Genomic DNA, 21,548 nt, shown 5'->3' with positions numbered 1-21,548 from the left:
CTGGGACCGGGACGGCAGGAAGGAAAAAATCCTCGCCCCGGCACGGCCGCATCGGCTCTGTCCGGTGAGGCGCATCCCAGTAGCCGCTGCTCACTTTGTTTGAAATGTGGGTCCGGGTTCATTTATTTCCCACCCCACAAAAAACCAGAGCGGTGCCCCCGGCGCGGGGTTTGCCTTCCCGCAGAACGGCGGCGGGGGCAGAGCCGGGGGCTGCGACTGGGGAGCAGCAGAGGGGGGTACGTGGGGGTGTGAGTGGAAGGGGGTGCGTAGGAAGGGGTGGAGGGGCAGGGGCGGAGGGGCAGGGGCTGCCTCCAGGCGCAGCGCCCTGCGGGGGCTCGGGGCTCGGTCTGTCGCGGAGGAGGAGCGGGGACAGGGGCTCTGGGCTGCACAGGGAGGTCCCGGCTCGGGGCACGGGGGGAGAGGTGATCGCACAGCCGCTGCGGCTGCCTCCGCTGTGGGGGGGTAAGGATAGCGGTGTGTGGGGCTTCAAGCTGATGTCCCAGCCCTTGGCAGGCACGCGGAGGTCACGATACGGATCCTCCGGCGGCATGCAGGTGAAACAAATTAAACAGGGTGGGTTTGTAAACAACTCTCCAGCCCGCAACTGTGCAATGCACCTTTGGTTGGGCTCTCGCAAAATGAGGACGCCTGGATCTCTGAGCGGGGAAGGAAAGGATCGTAAAGAGAGGAAACCACGGGCTAGATCGTTATTTCCACCGGCTCTGAGCCATGTGTAGGAGTGGCAGGTTTCAAGCCATCCCGGCGGTGTTTAATTGCGGTAGTTTAGGGCTCCTGAATGCTTCAGAGCAACTGGATGGGAGAGAATCATCGCTCTGGGGAAGGCAGAGCTGGGCTGCAGGCTCCCAGCGTGCTGCTACTTGTTCTTGTTTTGCTCGTTCTCGGGGTAAAGTGCTCTTTGCACTGCAGCAGCCTCTGCTGAGGTTTGCTTCGTTTCTTCTCCTGGGTTGTAACAAGACTCAGGATTTTAACAAGATAATTGCCTTCGTCTGCCCATTGAGAACAGCGAGACTGGGCATGGAACACGGCCATCCAAGGCTTCAGGGACAAACGACTGAAAGAATTCCCATATTTTTGGATGGATTTTCATTCAAGGATGGAACTGTGCAGCAAATAGAATTGCAAAATGCCGAGTGTCGTTTGAATACTGAGGTTTAGACAACTGAGAAGTGGTCCCTCTTGGCCGAAATTAAATGCATAGGATTTGGGGAGCTATGGCAGTCGTGGCTGAGCCGGCATTAATCAGGCATTGCTGTCGTGTAGGGATGGCTCTGGGCACTGAATGTGTTGTCCAGGAGCACCAAACTAGTACAGCTTTTTTAAGAGGTCGAAATATGATTTGCATCTGATTCTTGAAAAGTTAATGAAATAAAGGTGTGCAAGGAGTCCTCAGCCATTCGTGTAAGATCACATTCTTGAGTGAAGGCTTGGATCAGCAGAAGAAACAATGATTGTTGAACCTGAGACCTTGCTTGCCGAGTGTTCTGTGTCTTTAGAGTCATGCAAAACAGTAGCTGCAATGCTCTTCTTTATGCCTTTTTAAATCCAGACCGACATCTGTATTATGAAAGGCACTGGTGGCATCCTCTGCCTGTGCTCCAGAGGTATTTAAACACTCTTTAGGAAGTGCTCAGTGTTTCCACTGATGTTTACCAAACTCCTGTATTCAAACAGACAACACTGTTTTCTCTTTGGGGCTTTCCCAGCCAGTTTCTTACAATAACATCCCGATCCAGCCATAACAAACTCACAAAGGGCCTCTTATCTTTGATGCTCAGATTTACACACACAGCCTTCTTTCTAAACTACTCTCCTTGAAATTCTGCCATTACCTGTGGGAGAGTGAATGTCTCCAGCAAGTGAGCTGACCCCCTGAAAGGGGGTGTTGTCCATTAAGGCAGCAAGAAATTGATTTGGTGACAGGTGATAATGTCAAATCCTAAGCCTCAAGCTCATATTTAATTCCTGTCAATGTCAGTAGAACTTTAATAGGAGTTTAATGGCAGAGGAAAATTGGGTAGCTTATGTTGGCTGCCAGTAGAGAGACAGAACTCCCAAATATATATTTTTTTTTTTTTTTGTGCATCATTGTAGTGTGGTATGGTTATCATCCTCATACAAACCTCATTTCAGGGGCCTGTGACAGATAAGCACTTTGTGACTCAGACTGAAAAACCTATGAGGGCTCAAAGGCAAGTGGAAAGTTTCCTTCACCTGGAGGATAGAGCAGTGAGCTCAGCAAACATGCAGTTCCTTCACTCCAGATCCGCAATCACCAGTTCATTCTGCTGGCATTTGCTCACTGTGCTGGCATCTGGCTGGCAACGGCCAGGACTTTGGGTTTGGAGTCCTTCTGGCCTCAGTGGCTGCTGCAGCTCCACAGGAGAGCTTAGCTCAGTGAAGCTGGCTGGGTGTTGATGTGGGCTGCTCCGAAGCCCTCTGACATCCAGTGGAGTCTTTCTGCAGAGCTGTGGATCAGGCTTTCACTTGGTGCAGTACATCTGGTCCCAAGGGAAATGGTTTCAGATAGTGGAGTGCATTCGGGAGAGAAGCAGAACACAATTCTCCTGGGTACCTTGGTGTAGCTTTAAGCTGAAAGCCGGCAAACCTGCTGGCTGCAGCATCCATTTCTTTCATTGCAGCACTTTCCACTCCAAGCTCCTTCGGTAACTCATCTGAGATGGAGGGGGTTGGTATTTGCTGCATTTATGTGAGTTCCACAGCTGGCTAAACTTCTTAATCTCAGCCTTTCCAGCCTTTGAGCTGTGCTGAAGCCACTTGTGTCTAGAGGTAAAAACGTTTCAGACAGGTCTCTGAGGCACGTTTTGGGGATTTCAGTGATGAGGATGTTACAATCTCGAAGCAGCTGCTGGGATTTCTGTTGGAGTTTCAGAGTGCCTGATATGTTCATTGCAAGATGGACACCCATTTTCTTCAGGACAGATCTAGAGAGAAAGACTTCTTGGTTTAGCTATGCAAGGAGTGTTCACAAAGTACTCACAAAATCCTCACACTTGAAGGGTTTTATACCAACACCACACATTCCAAATCAGTACAGCAGAACTGGGGTCTGTTCCTTCTCAGAGGAGTCAACATTTTGACTCATTTGACTCAAAATTAGCTTGGATCAGGAAGGATTAATTGCAGAAATTGTTTTGAACTGGGCAACTTCTGAGCAAAATGGGTTGAGCTGTGGCTTACGCTGTGTGGATGGAAGTACAAAAACCTGCCAGAGGAATTCTGTGCATTGAATGCAAACATTTGAAGCTGTGATAAAGAATCACCCACATGTTCCTTTCAAAAGGAGAAGTAAGAATTTGTCTGCTCAAACCTTTGGTTCCTACTTCCTTAACCTCAAGGATTGAGTAGTGTGAGGCAACACAGTTCTGGGCCAGCTTCTAGTCCTTCGTTTGTGTGGGATGTGTTGCATTGGTGGCCCAGTGCAAGTCAGCCAAGGAGGCTGGGGCTGAAATGCTCTGCTTGGTGCTGCTGGGGTTTCAGCATTGTCAGCAGCCTGCTGTCTGTAACAGTTTCCTCTGAGTCTGTGCCTGACCTCAATCCTCACTGCCAGTGTCTCAGCTTAAGCTTTTAGGTAGCCTCACTTAAATGACAAAGATGCTCAAGTACCTTCTTAGTTCAGAGGTTAAGCAAGTGAATACTAGCAAGCCACTAGCAATAGGTGGGTTGCTGAGAAAATAGCTGTAAATCCCGGGGGATAGATGCTGCCATTTAATTTCTAGTGCTCCTGCTCCTGTATTGTTCCTGCCATCCTGTCTGGTGTTTTCTGAGAATCTCTTCAGTACTTATAAATAGTGCTGAGCTCACTGAGGAGGCTGATAAAAAATTTAGCAGGTCGTTGTAAACAGCAGCCTGGAAGAATCCATCAGTGCAGTGGACACTGAGGTAATTATTTTCTTGTATTGATGGTCTTTATCAAAACTGAGATGAAATTCATGTCTTACTGGGGGAGATAATGATGTCATTTATTTGAAGTTCAAAACACCCCCAACAAAGGAACCAGGAGCGTGACTGGCAGCTAACTACCAAGTCAATCAATGTGGTTTTCCTGGGAGTCAGTCAATTCATTATCATAAAGTCTCCTCTTCAGTCCAAATCCTTTTTTCATGTCTGAACTGCAGCAAACAGTGTTAAGACATCAAGTGTTTGTGAAATAACAGCCTCCTCTCTCAAAAGGGATATGGAGAGAGCAGTGATTCTGCTTCTCTGGGAGTGAGAAATCACTTGTGAAGTGTTTAAAGCATTTGGCTGTCTTGCAGTTCCTCAATAGACCTCGGGAGGTTCTTTGGGAGCCTCAGCAGCTTCGCACCCACCAGAGAAGGTTCCTCTGAGTAGACACACGGCAGAGTGGGAGAGCTCCCCAGGCAGCACTGACTTGGGTGGTGCAGGGATTTCACCAGCTTGCAATATCCTTGTAACATCCTCCTTGCCCACAGCCAGGGAGTCTGCTAGCGAGCTTGCCTGCTAAAAATAGTCCAAAAGATAAAAGGAGGAGATCTGGAGTGGGATTGTTTCTGGCATGACTGACTGCAGTGGTGGTGGCTGATGAGGAGGGGCACTCTTCACCCAGCCTTTGGGTTTGCTTCAGTTCAGAGACTGGACTGGTGTAAGTTGTGCCAAACCAGCCATGTGCCATCGAGACTGCTTGGTCTCTGGTGGTGCCTCTTCTGCAGACCCTCTTGCTCTGGCCTAGCAACCAGAGATGGGTTGCTCCAGCACTCCCCTTGCAGCTCCTTGTCCCGGGATCCATGCAGGACTATTTCTGCCACATTCAGGGCAGCTTTGTTTGGCGAAAGGGAGACAAAGTTGCTGTCATGTGCCTCAGCAGGTCACCCTTTGTCTGACTCTTCTAAAGCCACCTGCAGTAGCTACAAAGCAGCAAAGAGAGCTTCCTCCTATGTTTTCCTGCCTCTGTCCTTCTCTCGTGCCAGTCTGAATTAATTAAAAGATCAAAAGCAATCTCTGTTTCCTGGTATTGAGGATTCTTTGTCATCTCAATCTAAAGGACAATAAAATTATGCTGATCTGGGTCTTGCTGGCTCCTCATTACAGATTTTGACAGCTCCTTGTCACCTGGTGCCTGCTTAATATAATTTCTTGTGCCACGTGGAGCCGTGGTGATTGCATTGCCAGATTAATAGGAGGTGTGTGTGACTCCAGGCAGCCAGGCTGTAAATTTTCAGGCTGTACTTCTCTCAGAGTGGATTGGGTTGGGAACCTGTGTTCCCACCTCATGCATGTATGGATTAGATGCAACCCATGCCACACACGTCTGCTTGCAAAGTGCTTTCCCCACAGTGCTAAGATTTGCCACCAGGGTGTTTGGCAGGAAGGAGGTAACTGAGCACACATCATGTCCTGTGTCACTGCCCAGTGAGCAGTGCAGGAGCACTGGAGCAGTTCTCTGCCAGGCTTTGTGCTTCAACACAAAGGATGTATGACTAGGAGAGAAAAATCCTGTTCCCTGGCTTCATGTTGTTAGGATTTCTGAGTCATGGCCAATGAGGGACAATCTTGTTCAGATTCCTGCCTGCTTCTATTCACTATTTTACTGTGTTGAATCACGAATCATAGAATCATGGAATGGGTTGGAAGGGACCTGAGAGATCATCCAGTTCCAACCCCTGCCATGGGCAGGGACACCTCCCACCAGCCCAGGTTGCTCAAGGCCTCATTCAGCCTGGCCTTGAACACCTCCAGGGAGGTAACACACCCTCCCTGGGTGACCTGTTCCAGTGCCTCCCCACCCTCACTCTCAAGAATTTCTTCTCAATCTCCCCTCTTCCATCTCAAAGCCATTGGCTCTCTCCTATCACTACAAGCCCTTGTCAAAAGTGCCTCCCATTTTGTTTTTTTTTTTTTTTTCTGGGAAAGCTGTTGCTGGCTTTGTCTGCAGCTGGGCACAGCAGCTGAGAGGGAAGAAGCAGCACTCTGAGTCAGCAGTGTGGTTCCTGGCTGCCTTTAGACTTTTCACTCAAGGTGTTATTCCAACAGAGTTTTATTCAGCAACCAAACACCTCACTTCTCCTGGATGGTTTGAGGCAAAAGCAGTTAATCTGAGTTTTCTGAGCCCAGAGGCTAATGTGCCCATTTCAGAGTTATGTGTTCCCTGCAACATGCTGCAAATGTCCATAAAACATCAGCTCTGTTCCCATTGATGGCACTGGGAGCTACACCCTTTGGGTTTTAACACATCTCCTTTGGAGTTCAGGCTCAATTCAGCCTCTCCCCAGCTGGATAACTTTCATCACAGAAGTAATTCAGCAAATGGAATTATTCACATGCTGGAAACAGCCCAGGCACTCAGGTTGCTTGGCAGGAGGCTTCCAGAGGCACAAAGTCTTACTCAGCACAACCACAGCTTAGGCTCAACAGGGTGGAGTAGCCACAGTGAGAGGCTCTTCCCTGGCCATGGTGTGAAGCAAACTGCTATGTTCCTTTGCAGAAGTTCAGGAAGAAACAGCCCTTTCCTGACTCCTTCCTCTTCATCCCTCAAGCCCCAGGGTGATTTACTTGTACTGATGCCTGGTTCTAAGGTTTTTAGGAAGCTCTGTAAAATGTGGATACTGTTCCCAGGGATGCAAAAAGACAGCAGCTCATGCCTGCAGTGAGCTCTGGAGATGGATACTGTGGATGTCCTAAACAAAGCTGTTAACTCAGAAAAAGCCCAGGCTGGCAGACCTTCAGCTGCTATCAGTGGATTTATGGGAGCTGGGAAATTTACTTTTTGTATTTTTCCAGAAAGAGGTGGAAGAATTGGCACATAACACAATTCAAAAGGATGAGAACAAGCCCTTCAAAAGTGAATAAGGCTCCTCTGACTTTTAGAAATCTTTACAAACGCCATTTAGTGTCATTTTCAAATACCTTGAAGGGATCATAAAACTTTGCTCTTCTCTGATCATTGAAGCACATGGAAGAGGGAAGGTATGAACAGCCATAACCCTGGCACAGTTTTAACAATGCTCAGGACCAAAGGGGGCTGTAAGATGGAAGCTTTGATAACAAAAACATAAAGATGTCATTGTCAACTATCTCCAAATATACACACTGGCTGTAAATGTCACAGGAGCCCACAGCTAAGTGATGGAGCAGAACTTCCTTTGTTTTCAAAGTGCTCCTGCTGATGAATACCTCACCTCCTTCAGGAGCACTGAATTTTGTGTCCCACGATTTACTTTCTGCCCTCGTGCTCTGTATCCCTAAACCAAAGCCCTCCTTTAGTATGGGCAAGTGGCATAGCCAGGCTGGAATTTCAGTTCTGCTCTGCAGCAAGGGAAAAACCCCACAGCTGCAAAGGTGGACACACCCCCACCCCACCCCCCCCTCCGCATAAGATTGCTAATTAGCAACGCCATGGATGTTTGTCCTCTTCAGTACAACAATAGAGGTGGTAACAGGTGGTAAATTAAACGAAATGTTTGAGGTTTGTGCCCCAGTAGAAGCCTTTGCTCAGCGTCGGAGCATATGGTTGCAATTAAGCACTTGATTGCTGGCCCCACCCATGATACCACTTAGCACCTCAGGTGCAGCACCAGAGCTTTCCACCCCTGGGGCCCTGGCCCTGTGGTCACTCATAGCTGCTTGTGGCTCCCGCCAGGCGGGAAAGTGCTTCTGAGAGTGGCCTTGGTGTTTGCAGAGTTTGGCCCTTCTGGGGAGCTGGAGGTCTTGGAGGTTTCAGTGCTTGAGGATTGCCATCTTCTGGAGGTGCCAGGCTCTCCCGGTGTGACATGGAGGACATGCCGTGTGATCAGGTCAGTCCCATGGGCTGGAGGGAGGCATTCGTTTGAAGTTATCTACCCATTGCTCCTCTTTGTCTTGATCACCTCTCCTCCACTTACCTTTACGACCTCCCAGAGCCACCATTCTGCTCTTTTCTGCTTTGCTCAGGTCGGTGTGGATGGGTTTGGCAGAACCAGGGCACTTTGGTTTGAGGTTAGAGATGTTGATGCTGTTTAAGTGGCCCTGCTCTTAAAGAGGATCCAAATAATTTCTCAGCAGAGCTCAGAGAGGGTGGAGGAGTCCTGCATTGCCAGAACCTCTTGAGTGCAGTAAGTGTTCAGAGAGAAACTTCTCACGTACCCAGACCTCTACTCCCAGGAAAGGAGAAGATCCCTGGGAAATTGCAGGCTGCTGAGTGGCCCTAACTCAACTGTTAAAAATCTGCTGTACAAATTGGAGTCGTTAATAATTAATATTACAAAACCTATTACAGCTTTGATTAGGGAGAAATGGACTGAGGCTAGGATTACATTATTCAATTAGATTGCATTCCATTTGATCCGTGTTTTACTTTATTTCAAGTGCAGCCTGTAAAAGGATCGTGGTAACAACCACCCCAAATGTCAATTAATTTGTGTATAGAGCAAACAGCACACTTAATAATTTCATCATCCAGTGCAGCTCTGCTGACTGGCAGGGGAAGTGCTGTTAGACTCCCTGTGCTTAATTAGATTTCTTTATGCATTTTACAGTAGCATTGCAGACAATCATTTAGAAATGAGTTTATTAACATTGATGTATTCATGCAGGGGAAGCACGTTAAGCTGGAATGGTTGTGGTGTCACCTTTGGATGCTTTGCCTCTTTGCTAGGGAAAGGCAAATCCTGTCCTAGGCTGCAGCAGAGGAGTGTGGGCAGCAGGACAAGAGAGGTTTTTTTTGGGATTTCATCTTCTGCTAGCTGGCTTGGATTCCATACCTTCCCAATTTGTAAATATTAGTCATATCTATCTGAGCAGCTGAGAAGTTCAATATTTATTTCCCAATTTGTTGGATTTTCCACCAACGTTTCACTCAATCTGTTAGCACTACCATGAATTTCCCAGTTTTTCTCATCTTTTGCTTCTGTTTATTGGAGGCTCTTGAGGAATTCCTTGGTATTGCCATCTTGCATTGTGTGGATTTCTTTCTCTCTTCCTCAAATGCTGCTTGCCACTGTGAGGAGAGCAGCTTGATGATAGAAGTAAGAGCAGGGCTGGGGAGAAGCAGCCACAGGACCTGTGGTTGTTTAGCCTGGAGAAGAGGAAGCTGAGAGGAGACCTCATTGCTCTCTACAGCTCCCTGAAAGGAGGTTGCAGTGAGGTGGGGGTTGGTCTCCTCTCTCCAGTATCAGGTGATAGGAGAGGAAATGGCCTGAAATTGTGGCAGGGGAGGCTTAGGTTGGAGATGAGGAAAAATCTCTTTGCTGTGAGAGTGGTCAGGGATTGGAAGAGGCTGCCCAGGGAGGTGGTGGAGTCCCCATCCCTGGAGGGGTTCCAGAAGCCTGTGGCCATGGCACTTGGGGCCATGGTTTAGCGGCCATGGTGGGGTTGGGCTGATGGTTGGATTGGGTGATCTCAGAGGGCTTTTCCAACTCAAACAATTCCATGATTCCCTGTTTCTATAGGTATTTATATGGCAGGGTTGCTGCATGAAATGCCATGTAGAACATGCTCTGCAGTGATTGCATTTTGTCCAGAACTCACCCTCTTTAGAACCTTGACACTGGACAAGTCCCTTCATCAGTACCAATGTCAGAGCAGAATCAGTGTGGTGGTTAGGAGGGAAACCTTTGAGATGTTGAGCAGAGCTCTCCTTGAGAATTCTGCCTGCAGTCTCTGTCCTGTCTGAGCTGAACAGTTCAGATACGTAAACCAGAAAAGGAATTGCCCAACAAGTTTAAGTTGCATCTATTTGTTTGAGTGCTTTTCCCATTTGCAGAGGGTTGTTCTGCAGACTTACTGTTTGCTTTCCCCTGGAGACCCAGGGGCATGTGTGGCAGTTGGTAATTTGTGGGTGTAGTCAGGAATTGCCTTGAAATCACAGTTTTATGGAGGAAGCTCTGTGACAACTGAACCATGCTGGAGTGACAAGAATTGGTGAAGGGGACAGCTGGAAGAGCAAGGCAAGGAGGTAACTTCCTGCTCTTCCAGCCAGGCCTGTAGTAGTGCTGCAGCAGGGGAAGGGTTTCCTCATTTTGTCTCTTTGGGGGAAAAACAAATAGAAAAGGCAATAGAGGGTTTAGTAACCATGCTAGGAACATTCCTCAGTATGATTCCTGCATTCAGATCCTTTGGTTCCTGTTCATCATCCCTCTCTTTCTTTTGTCCCACGTGTGAAGCGTGTCACTCGTGGCTTGCATCAGCAGACTGCAAGCCACCCTTGTGGCCAGCCCCCTGCCGTGGTGACACACGGCTGCTGCTGGCTTGGCTCTGAGGAGCTGGAACCTGCAGCAGACCTTTTGAACTGAGTGTTGCCTTCTAGCTGCTGAGTGTCTGTGGTGGCAGAGCAGAGCATGGCAGCCTTGGAGCTCAGCAGTAGCTCAAGGTGCCACAACTCTCAAGTGGAACAGGAAAGTCTCACATTCATGTGCTAGTTCCTTACAAATTCCTGCTAGCCCAGGAAGGAATGATTGGGAGTTCAGACCCTGGTGAGATGTCTGCAGCCAAGGCCACTTGTTGTTGACTCTTCTGCACTGAGAAGCAGCTGAGATGTGAGAACAGGTCAGAGCAAGGCACTTCCAGTTCCACTTCTAAAGCAGTGTCAGATGATAGAGTGGCACAGCTCTGCACATCAGAGCTGATCACCAGGCAGACTTGGCTGCAGGCAGAAGACATAAAGCAGAGGTGGCAGAAGTGCCAGGAAAGAGCAGAGAAGCCAGGGAAGCAGAAGCCAGGCTGGGTCTGCAAAGCTGGGCTAATGGATGAAAAAACTAACTCAGAGCTCTTTTCCTCCCTGCTTGCCTTTGCTTACCAAGAACAAGACAGTGCTGGAAGCCTGATAGCAGCAAGTGTGGTTGAAAGCAGGATTCAGACTGAAGAATGAAGGGCAGGAGTCCTACAAGGCAAATTCATACAAACAGATTTTTGTGATGCAAATGTGCTGCACAGGGAAGCTTCACTGCCTGCAGCATCTACAGGCTGATGTCTGACAGTTTGCTAAAGACCAAGGTAATTAACTATGACACCAGGAAATATTGCAGTGCTGCTCCCCTCCTGCAGCTCCTCTGCCTGGGCAGCTCCCCACCAGTGGTTCCAGTGGTCCCTATGCAGTACCTGACTCCTTCACAGTGGTTCCCCCAAACAGAAATTAATATTTCAGCTCAAATGAGAACCTGAATGGAAATGCCTTGTTGAAAGGCCACTGTTTGGAAAAGATTTCAGGGTAAAATGGAGTTCTAAGGTTAGCCTTATGCTATATGAAGAGGTAAAAACTCTTCTTCCTATTTCCCAGTCCTCTGCACTCCAGGAATGAAGTTCCCTTGGTGTGTCCTCTGGCAGCCTCAGCTCTCACTGCTGGGCTGCTCCTGTGAAAGCTCAGGTGAGCTGTATTGCCCTGGGCTTCCTCCTGTGACTCTCCAGGAGGGGCTGATGTAGGCTGGTGTAGTTTGAGTCTCCTGCTGGTGAGGTGTGCTGGCCCCAGTTAGGGGAGATATGTCCCCTCCTGTGTTTGTCCTCAAACTGCCCTCTGTTGTACCCCAGGAGTTCTGTTCTGTGTCATTCCACAGACCTCTGGGGCACATCATGTAGGGGGGCTGGCTGAGAGCAGCCTCCTAAAACTCTCAAGCCTGCATGGAGCTGCAGGCTGGCACAATCAAGGGCTAGTCAGAGCAGCTGCTTCTCTTGGCTCCCCTCTCCAGCCTTCCTCCAAGATGCTTTTCTGTCCCATGTTTTCATTTCTAAAATAGTTCCTGCTGCCAACTCGGATTTGTCAAGCAAGGACCTTCCTCACCTTTGCATTCACAGTAGTCAGGTTTCTTTCATCAGCTGAGTGCTTTCTGAAGGAAGGTCTCTCTCTGCCCAGAGCGTTCCAAGCCTGCTGTGATGTTGTGTAAATGCTGAAGTGTGCTGGTGGCAGAGCACTTTCCCTGCTGCTCTGGAAGGAGCAGGCATGGCACTCAGCTGGTGCAGTGACAGCACTCCCAAGCCCCCTCTGCACCTTTGTCAGCTGGAGGAACACCACTCATCACAGCTGGCTTCCACCAGAGAGGCTGGGAAGCAGCATTAGACACAGCAACACAGGCAATGGGACTCTGGCAAGGCACTGTGGTTGCTACTAGAGGGTTCCTCTTGTGGCAGTGGAGGGAGGGTAAGGAGGTGACTTCATTTCTTCATTTGCTCCTCTCTTTTGTCCTTTGTGTCTCATTGCTGTGTGACTTTTCCCTTAAAGATGCACCTCCCAGTTAGGACTTTGGTGCTCCAGCAGAGCTTTCTTTGAATTATCCACCCTTTGTCCCCCAGGAATTCTTTAAGGTAGAGCCTTTCTGGCAACCCCTATATATTTTCTAGGGTTTTCCCAGGCCAAAACCTTTCCAGAACTTCCCCAGAGCTTTCTAATGACCTTTTCTAGGATTTCACTGACCTAGAATCTTTTTAGGAGCTTTTGAAGAGCTTTTCAGATATCTCCCAATGGCTTTCCAAGCACTGCTGGATCTGTTATCCCTGCCAGGTTTATCCAGACACCCTGTTGTGTACCTAGACCCCCAAGAAGATCCAGAGCTCTACTCAGATGGCTCTCTAGAACCTGTCCTTTGATACTGAGATCCTCTGATGTGCTTGCCTTCAGCCTGTCCCACCTCATCTCACAGTTCTAGGGACCCCTCCAGAACACAGTATGGTGGGAAGAACACAATAAAAGTCCAAAAGCTTTCCCATCAAGTCCAAGGAAAATCCCTGTAGGTGGTTTATGGGAGAAAGATTATTAAGAGTGAGAAATTAACTTCTTTCTGTAGTTTTTTTTTGCTGCTAAAACTGGGGTGGGTAAAGGCAAGGAATATTGCCAGGAAAGAGAATCAAATCAATCCAGAAGTGTGAGCTGCCTTAAGAGCTGAGTGGAGAACATAACCATGCAGGGAGTGTGGAACTGCTGTGCATAAATAAAGCATTGAGGACAGCCCTGTAGTCAGAGCAGGCCCAGCAGCACACCTGAAAGGATGGCAGTGGCAGAGCAGAGAGGCTTTTGGTCCCCTGTCACTCAGGATGTGACTGGAATGGAGAGCTTGCTCCTCACCCCTGATGTTCTCATCTTTTATTGAAGATGCAATACTAGGAGGAGACCCAGGGTAGTATCAAGCAGCAGAAACAACACAAAAGCACGTGAGAGGGCTGAGATATATAGACAGGAGGAAAGATAAAATACATCCATATTAAAGTCACTGTATTAAAAAATAAGCAGAGCTGATTTTCCTCTGCATCAGAGCTTCCTTGTGCCTCTTTGTCAGAATAATGGGGCCGTGAGGTGTGCATAACTGTAATTACTCCTACTACAGAGGTCCTTTAGGCTGACAGACTGGGACAAATGGAGCATTGTGGCAGTGAGAGCTGTGCTCAGTCTGGAGTGCATTGTGTGTTCCTCTGAATTCCAAGTATGGTCTCAAACTTTGCCTAAGAGAAGCAGCAGAGCTCTCCCCCTCCGTGGGGACCCTGTGTGCTGCAGAGCCAACCTCCTGTGGCTAGGAGAATGTCAGTGGGCTTCACTGAACCCCTGCACAAAGGTGTTGAGGCTGCTGCAGAATGCTGCTTGCCAGAGTTTTGCACCAGCTTTGTTCAGCTGTGACTGCAAAAGAGACTCAGACTGCAATATTGATCAATTCATAGGATCATGGAGTGGTTTGGATTGGAAAGAACCTTAAAGCTCATCCAGTTCCAACCCCCTGCCATGGGCAGGGACACCTCCCACTAGCCCAGGTTGCTCAAGGTCTCATCCAGCCTGGCCTTGAGCACCTCCAGGGAAGGGACATCCACAGCCTCCCTGGGCAGCCTGTGCCAGTGTCTCTCCACCCTCACTGCAAAGAATTTCTTCCCAATTCCCAGTCTCAATCTGCCTTCCTCAAGCTCCAATCCATTCCCTCTCATCCTATCACTTCAAGCCCTTGTAAAAACTCCCTTCCTGGCTTTCTCAGAGGCCCCTTGCAGAGGAATGTCCCAAGATGCTGGGAGAAACTGAGCAAAGAAAGGGGAAACTGAGACACAAAATAGCCTTAACCCTTCTGGTTTTGTCTGTGGCTGCCATTGCATTGGATTCATCCAGCAGCTGTGCTGAGCCCCAGGGATGCTGTAGAAGAGATTCTCTCTGCAGTGCCTCTGTCAGTGCCGTGGCAGCAATCCTCAGGTATCAGAAGCATCAAGAACTGTGTGGAGTGTGTTCTGCCCTTACATAATGAGGAGATGGCCAGGACCAGAAAGATGCTTCTAAGAGCCTGCGATTCCTCGAGGGGTAGGATGAGGTCAGAGGAGCTGGGATGTAACAGGAGTTTCTACCAAGGAAACTGAAAAGCAGCTGAGAGAAACTGCCTTTCAAGAGTTTCCTTTATTATTTCCCTTTCTTCACTGAAATTCATATCAGGACAGGACCACACAACACTGAGCAGTCTCCAAAGTCTGCTGCAGTGTCAGATGTGCTGCTCTGCCCAGATGGATTGTTCTGGCCGTGTCTGTGGAGGTTAAGGAAATCCAATCCTCCATTCTTGTCAAACCCCTGGAGCAGTGAGCAGCTGCTTCCTTTGGAGTCCTCACCCTGATGGATCTCCAGGTCCTTTCCATCTGTCAGCCAGTGAGTTCCTCAGGGAGGTTTTCCATTTGCCTTGCTGACTTCTGGAGCCCTGCTGTTTTTGGATCCCTTTGAAAACATTTGCTGTAAGATATAACAATGAAGAGGATCTCTGGTACATGACTGTGTCTGCTTGGCCTTGGTGTATTTATTCTGTTCTGGTAGCAGGCTGCCTTGAGTCCATTTGATAAACTTCAGCAGGGTTGTTCCAGTTCTGTAGCATTTTGTTGGGCAATGTTTCCTGGCTAGCTGGAGCTCTGGTACTTGTCTGTCTTGGCAGTCCAGATAGCTGAGTGCTTGCCCTGGAGCCTTTAGCTGCAAACTCCACTAGGTAAATCATTATGATAAAAACTTACCTGGGGATGTGGGCTATCCCCAGGCTTCTGGGCAAATACGAAGGTAGATGAGAGGAGTTAAGTGCCTCTGATTAGTGCTTATGGAATTTTTAGCTTGTGAAATGACTGCTGGGCCAAGGTGCACCAACTGAAGCACTGCTTCTGCAGAGCACTTAGTTGTGATCCTGAGTTCTTCACTGAATTGGAGCCTGGGGCTGAACAAGTTTTAAATGGAAACATAACCCTGAGTGCCACACAGAAATTGGTAATTTATAGAGAGGAGCTTTCATTACTTTGTTTTCATTCAGAAAATCCAGTGGAATTAGTCAAGAGAAATAAACCTGCCAGCATGGGCAGGCCTGCAGGATAATCCCTGATTAGGAAGGTCCTCCAAGGCACAGCTTCTGCTATTAGCCTCATTTTTAAAGGCTGCTGAGAAATGTTCTTAACCATGCCAGTGAAACTGAAGCTCAGCCTGAGGCCTGCCAGCCCAGTGCTGTTTAGTCCCAGCTAGTTAGGAGCACATCCTGCTGCTGTGCTCGTCTGCAGAACGGGAGCAGAGACTTGAGAATGCTTCCGTGAGGGGGAAAAAAGGAAGCAAAGCCAAGGCAGCTGATGCTCCTCCGGCTGCTGGATGGATGGGAGAACAGCGATGCTCTGATCTCTGACCTTTTATTAGCAAGCTGGTCCCTTCCTGAGGACAGTGATTCATTGCAGGCCACCTTATCTGCATGTGAACAGACTCGCCCCCGAGGCATCCCTTTGTCAGCTGCAGCAGCCCCAGACGGCAGCGGATCCCTGCACCAGCAGAAGGAGATTTATAAAGTTTGAAGTGCTACTTTCTCCTATCTGCAGTGTGAAAGGACCTTTAATGAGATTTAGAAAATTGTGGATAAAGCCCGGGTTGACTTTTGTAATAAAACATCCTCTGACATCTCCAACCAGGGTGTGTTGCTGCAGAGAAGGGACCCTGATTTGAATTAGGAGCTGGTGAAAGGAGCAGGATGCTCTGGCTGAAGGTGCTACAAAGGCTGAAGTTTTCCAGAGGAGTAAGGAAGCCTCAAACATCTTTCTTTATCTTGCCAATTGTGTTTAGCAAGTCAAACTGAGGAAGAATTCCTGCTTCAAACAAAACATTGGGCAGTGGTGAGAGGTGAGAAACAGTCTCTGTACAGCCTGGGTAGATGGTGCCACTCTGAGGGCCCTTTCAGACAGTCAGTTCCCCTGCTGAGGAGGATTCCTGGACTATCCCAGCCAGAAGCCAGCAAGAGGCTGAGATCTTTCATTTCAGAATATTCTCAGGATCAATATCAATCCTTTCAGAGACTACCAAACCAAACAACGGGGGCTGTGTGGCTGCAGTTTGAAGGGGAACTTTTCATCTTGTAGCAGAAGGTTGTTGTCTTTTATGACCTTAATCTGTTTCTTTACCTTCTGGTTGCCTTTCATTCCCACCTACACCTGTGTATGCTGCTCCAGAATTAAGAGGGAACCCTTTTGTGTGCCCAGTGACCCTACCTGGAGCTGTTAGCTTTGTGACTTCCATGGAATCAGAGGAGATGTGACTGGTGGCAGTGCTGGTGCTGGTCCTTCTCCCTTCGCTCCCAGGCACAGCTGCTGGATTGTCACTGTACAATCTGGAAGGTTCCTTTGCAATTCTCCACACCCAGTCAGGGTTTCTAGTGCAGTCATAGTCAGTGTTTCAGCAGGCAGAAGCTGTCATACACTCCTTTGATGCCTGTGAGCTGTGGTGCATTGTCATTAGCTGCACCTGTGCTGAGGGACCTGGGGACACTTCATAGCTTGAGGCTCAGCTGCGTTTCCGCACTCACTTGCTTTCCACTCCTTGGCCTTGTTTTCCTGTGGGCAGTCCCAGACACACAAACAGCAGGAGCCAGGACTTCTTCCAGAGGTTTTCCAGTTGGGTCTGGGCAGCCTCTGCTGGCTGGGAAGTGTGCCTCATTGTGAAGGGGATGGATGTGACACCACAGAATGCTAGGGGCTGGAAGGGACCTCCAGAGACCATCCAGTCCAACCCCCCTGCCAGAGCAGAATCACCCAGGACAGGGCACACAGGAACACATGCAGCTGGGTTTGGAATGTCTCCAGAGGAGGAGGTTCCATAACTTTTCTGGCCAGCCTGCTCCAGATCTGAGACCCTTGCAGGGAAAAGTTTTTTCCCTCTGTTCCCATGGAACAGCTGGGGCTGTGATAGATCATCTTCTAGCAGCCCCCTTTTCCCTGGCCTGCCCTTCTGTCCACCCAGAGCTTATGGGCAGAGGCTCTGTTAGGTGCAGGAAAGGGCTGGTCCAGCCCTGTTGCCAACTGTTGAGCCCTTCCTCTTCTCCTTAGCTCTGCACCCCACTGCAGGGGAGCAGGACATCTGGATGGGGAAGGTCGTCTGTCCAGAATGATGTTAAAGGTGATCACAGACTGCAGTGAGCAGCCACAGGGCTTTGTAATTTGAGAGGGGCAGCACTGCTGCTGCTGCTTTTAGAAGCTGTGGATGGGTGTCTTGCAAAGGAGAGCTGATTTCAGCCCTGCTTCTGGTACAGCCTGGTGTGACCTTGGGCAAGCCACTTAACACCTGTGTTCCCCTGCTTCCTGCGGTGTAAAATATTGCTGATGCTTATCTAGATTAAAAAAGAGCAGTGAGGCCCTGCTCATTAATTATTGTTGGAGAGTGTTCTGAGCTCCAGGCCAATGAGGGGGTAGGAGTCAATGCTTTGCCCTTCTAGGAGGAAGGCAGAGTGTTATATCTTCCATTTTTATGTGTAAAGAAGGAAAACTGAAACACCACCTGGAAGCCTCCTTTTAATTGGCTCTGTTGTTTTGCTTTCTGTAGGAGGCTAAATCCACAGAGGTGTTTATTAAAGGTGAGGTGGTGCAGACAGGCTGTGGTGCTGTTACCCCAGCTGGCAGCTGAGCCCCATGCAGGTTCCGGCGGGATGGGGGGCAGAATTGGAAGGGTAGAAGTGAGGAAAGGGCTGGGCTGAGATAATGACAGTTTGATGGATAAAGCAAAAGCCCCAAGCAAAGCACACCAAGGAATTCCTTCATGTCCATTTTTGCTTTAATTAGGGGTTCCTGCTCTGATCTCACATCTTGGCAGCCAGTCAGGGGGTGCATTTTCTCCCCTCTCACACATCCACACTTCTTCCGCTCCCTGTGAGATGTGCTGGGAGTGCAGTGATTGTTACCACCCTGAACACTTAGCAACAAATTGGATGTTTGGGTTGTTTTTTTCTGCTCAGAGCAGCAACTGTCTTGGGTGGATAAAAGCTTCCTTTGGTTGATAAAGTTGGAAGAAAATGAAACGAACCAGGGCAAACCCAATCATCCTCCTGCAACGGAAGGGATGTGCCTCTGGCATGGGCCTTGGCCATCTCCATAGTGGTCACAGAATCAGAGAATTGTCAGGGCTGGAAGGGACCTCAAGAATCATCCAGTTCCAACCCCGCTGCCATGGGCAGGGACACCTCACACCACACCAGGTTGCCCAGAGCCACCTCCAGCCTGGCCTTAAAAGCTTTCAGGGATGAGGGTTCACTTCCAGGGATGGGGCTGATCACCTTCTGCATCACCAAATCTGAGGCAATTTCCCTCTGCTCCTACTCAGAGGTGCAGTTCCAGGTAGCCAGAAAGCATACCTGGAACACTGAATTGAATTTTCCTTCCTGTGCTAGAGCTCCCTAAACAGTGCTGCTGCATTTCTGAGCTGGCTGCAGGTGTTGGGATGCTTGGCCTGAAAGAGACTTTCTTCTTCTGACAGCAGAACCACCCATCAAGATCCTTTCCACCCAAACCATTCCATGAATCTGTGAAACTGGCCTGGACTGCACAGCTCTGTTAGCCTTGCTGGGTGTTGGAAGGTTAGGGTCATGTCTAACACTGACTCCCAGAGGAAGTGATGGGGATGTTTATTTGCAATGTGTGCTTTTTGTCTGTGGAGTTCTTTCCTCATCTGGGATATAGTCAAGATCCTTTAGGAAGGAGCAGGAGGGGATCTTTCTGGAGGACAAAACTGTCAGAAAATGTTAACCTTCCTCCCAGAAACAAGGGTGGGGGGAGTCCCTTGGTGTCTGGCTTGCTGCTTGTGAGGCTAAGTAGGATAAGCAGAGGTCAGTGTAGTTTGCTGCTGAGCTGCTGCTGTGTACCTTCAGGAGATGTCTGCTGTTTGAACCCAGCCAACAGGAGTGAACTTGGAATTCTAAAACCTTTCAAAAGAGACAGTGGAACTAATGCAAACATCTCAGCAAACACCAGGCAGGGCAGAGACTGAAAGCTGCAGAGGAGTGCAGGAGAGGCTGGGGAATTGCATTAGGTATAGCTGAGCCAAGTCTGTAGCTGAAGTTGTGGCCTCTCTGTGTGCACAACTCAGCCTCCCCTGCTGGTGTTTCCCCAGGAGCTTTCCCAAGGTGTGCCAACTGAGGCAGGATCCTGAGTGCTTCTTGATCTGCACTCCCTGGGGATGAGTCCTGCTTTTTGCCTTGCTTAGCAAGGTTCTCATCTTTGTTTTGCATCACAGGGAAAAAAAAAAAAAAAAAAAGAGAGGTGAAGCATTTAATCAGCCACAACTGTCAGGAGATGTTAGATCAAGTTCTGATGTCCTGTGTGCTTCCTCTGCCACCAGAAATGTCACTGCCATGAGTTCAGATGAGCACATTTCAAACTGGTCAGATCAAAACCTGATTTAGCAAAGAGAATGAAACTTCCCAAGTCCATGAGGTTTATTTAAAACTCATTAAGTGATGATAAAAATCTTCCAGATGGTAGTAATTGTATTTAAATTATATGGAAGTAAATTAACTTATGGACCTGGTTGACCTAAATTATTCAAAAGTGCATTTAGGGTTTAATATTTCATCTGAGGTTGGTTGGGCTGAACTTACTTGGGAGCCTTTTTGCTAGGCTGAGCAGCTCCTGCCTTTTTCTTCTTGCTCTTAGGTCTTCATCCCTACTTTTCATGGGGGGGGGGGGGGTGTTGCATGGATTAATGTGCAGGGACTTGGAGGGGTGTATGGGGCAGCAGCTGCTGAAGCTGTGGTGAGCAGCACTGCTGGTGGACATCTGCCTGTGGTCTCCTGCTCTTTGGCGCTCTGCTTTACAGAGCCAGTGTGCAATGGGTGGGTAGTTCTCATCCTTTGCTCTTTTTAACTGCTCACTGCAGGCATTGCAAGGGGGCATTTGGAGCACTCCACACTTTGTTAGTGTGCCTTGTTCCTGGGGCTTCCTAAACAAGAGGAGTAATTTGCATGCTGTTGTGCTTCAGATGATGGATTCACAGATTTATTTTTTTTTCTCTCTGCACACACTGCTTGGGCCTAGATATTCTTTTAATAAGAAAGTGGCAAGATTCCAAGCCATTGCTTTCTGCTGTTTTGTTTGGGGGAAAAAAAACCCAAACCAAACCAGTGGCATTCTCCCCAAGGAATTACAAACTGAGATGAGGAAGATTGAGGGCAGGCTGTGGCTACAAACAGCTCTGGAATAATTTCATTCAAGATGCTCAGTGATGACTTTGAAAACTTTTCAGGTAAAACAGAAACTTTCCAAGTCAAATCAAACCTATCAGGTGGGCAGTTCCCTGTGTGCATCCTCACTCTGCCTTGTTTCTTTCCCTTTGTTATTGCATCCCTTGCAAGGCTGAAATGGTTCTGATCCTCCTTTTGCACAAGAAACTCAGACAAAGCTCTGTGCAGTTCAGCTCAGAAACTTTGTTTTCTTAATTCTCAGTTCTTGGGCAGTGATCTCTTGGTGGTGTGAGGGGAGGGTGGCCTTTGGAAGAAGACACAGGAGCATGGGATGAGCCTCAGCACAAAAAGGAGTCCCTTGTTTTCCCATCTAGCTTTGAAACCCATCTGGGCAAAGTATCTGCCCAGAGCTTGTCCTCACTGCCCTATAGAGCAGGGCTTGAGGGTCCCTGGTTTAAATTCCATTTCTGCCTGCTCTAGAGGAGGAATTTGGACTTTGCTGTTCTGAATGAGCCATTCATTTAAAAAAAAAATAGAATCTAGGTGCCTGCAGTGCCAGCAGGATCCCAGTGCTGAAAGAGAGGCAAAAGTGGGAAGTCTGCTGTACTTGGGATGTTATGGCAGCATCATGAGGAAACTGAAAGGCACAAAATGAGGTCTTATATTTAATTTAAGTTCAGTAAAGCAATTATTTTGAGCTTCATGGATGTGCTGAACATCAATAGGATTGAGTAAGAAGGGCTGTGGAGTGTTCAGATGGCAGCAGGTTGCTGGCAGCCTGGCTGTTCCTCATGCTCAGGATGGGCCTTTGCCTCAGCACTGCTCTTTGCAGGGAAAAATGAATTAATTGTTCTCTTCCTTCTGCTTTCCCTTGCCTAAAGCTTGTCAACAACTCCTCTGTAAAGATTGCTGCTACTGCCATTTGCATAGCAAAATTCCACTGCTTCAGCCTGGCAGAGGCTTTGCCATGAGCTTCCTCTGAGCATCTGGCTCTGCTCACTCCAAGCTGCAACCTGCTGCTGTGCTGAGAGCCATGGGAAAGAGGCCAGCAAACGGCCAGGTGGGCAAGGGAGATGGCAGTGGCTTGGAAGGGGCAAGGGCAGTGGACCTAATGGTGTTTTGGCAGCTAGAAGCTGTGGCACTTTGGCCTTGTGGAGGATGTCTGAATATCGAAGT

The sequence above is a fragment of the Indicator indicator genome, chromosome 29 (assembly GCF_027791375.1).
Source record: "Indicator indicator isolate 239-I01 chromosome 29, UM_Iind_1.1, whole genome shotgun sequence".
NCBI lineage: Eukaryota > Metazoa > Chordata > Aves > Piciformes > Indicatoridae > Indicator > Indicator indicator.
This window is presented reverse-complemented; position numbering follows the sequence as displayed.